This window comes from Ipomoea nil, unplaced genomic scaffold, assembly GCF_001879475.1.
Source record: "Ipomoea nil cultivar Tokyo-kokei standard unplaced genomic scaffold, Asagao_1.1 scaffold0205, whole genome shotgun sequence".
Lineage (NCBI taxonomy): Eukaryota > Viridiplantae > Streptophyta > Magnoliopsida > Solanales > Convolvulaceae > Ipomoea > Ipomoea nil.
The window spans coordinates 789,012-790,652 of record NW_017616633.1 but is presented as its reverse complement, the minus strand read 5'-3'; positions in this window follow the sequence as shown (position 1 = coordinate 790,652).

Genomic DNA, 1,641 nt, shown 5'->3' with positions numbered 1-1,641 from the left:
AGAAAATTTATATAATCACTATTTGATTGTTTGAATGGGATAAATTATGCTTATTAATTTTGATTTGACAATATGTGCTCGATTATACCATATTGTTATTCAAATATTATTTTTTAAACATAGATGATGAGAATTTTTAGAAATGAAAACTCAATATGTAATATGTTAAATTCACGTTGTTAGAATATATAGAAATAATTAAAAAAAAAAAGAAGAATGTATAGAAATATTTCTTGTCTCGTAAACTACTTTTTATATACTTAAAATTGAGTAATATTATTGAAAGGAGTGCTGTGCAAATGGGTGGAGCATGATTTACATACTAGAACTAGAATGTCATGAATTCAATTCTTGTTAATGTTGTTTTGGTTGAACAGGATTTTGTGTAATATTTTTATTCTTGTTAATGTTGTTTTGGTTGAACAGGATTTTGTGTAATATTTTTTTAGTGAAAATGTAATACTTTTTTCTTTTAGCATTTCATGGAAAAATATTACATTTTTTGTTTTAAAAACAAAAAATATTACGCGAGATGTTCTAATACAAGTTTTTATGTATTTAACAAAATTAGAAATCAAAACTAGTTCAGCTCTCTATTTTCCTTTCTCCACTTTTCTATTTTGTATTTTCTGCTTTCAATTTAGAAAATAAAATATGTTTGTCCAGCTCTCATTTTCCTTATTCCTTCTCCACAAATCTTTTTAAAATTAATTAGCATACCCTACTATTCTTAAAAGTATGAGGAAAGTCTGCAAATCTGCGATATCAATCCACACTTATGCCTTTCGCAATATGTACAAGTGTACAACCAATCGTTATGCCATGGAACCGTGTTCACCATTCATGGTGAATACGGTCCCAACGGTGTTAGTGCATTGTTTTTTTTTTTCTTTAATTAATCGCGTGACTTTTCTTCTTCATTTTCACATTTTGCGGTTTCACTTTAATTTGAGGTGAGCAATGATTTCGGACATTCATAAATTATGAATCCATGCATGCACATTCACTTTGGACCCATGCCTACACATTCCCGTCCGAAACCATGGCTGCTCCTCTGTAGCGCAAACTTCTTCAACATTCATAAATTATGAATTTTCTGTTATGAGATTATGAATTTACAGTAAATTCATAATCTCATAACAGAAAATTCATAATTTAATAAATGTTTTTCTTTTATGCGATTATGAATTTTCTGTTATGAGATTATGAATTTACAGTACATTCATAATCTCATAACAGAAAATTCATAATCTAACCAAATGCGCGCCGTTAACACCACATTAGCATTTTTTTTTTATTTTCTATTTACGTAAAAACGACACCGTTTAGACCCGTGTTCACCATGAATGGTGAACACGTTTCCAGGGCATAATTTGCCGTATACAACTATGTATGATTTAAGAATTGTAGCGGTTCGGATATTGTCAACTTGATCCCACTTCTATATGCTCAATATTTGACATAACCCTAGAAAATATATGTATAAAAGTGTATGTATTTCTCATCAATATAATAAGTATCAATACTTTTTAGTAGTTAAGATTTTTTTATTTTTTTTCTAGAAATTTAAGCTAACTCACCTATGATTGGAATATGGCGTGTGGATATACCCAAAAGAATGAAGTACGTAATTAATTTGTT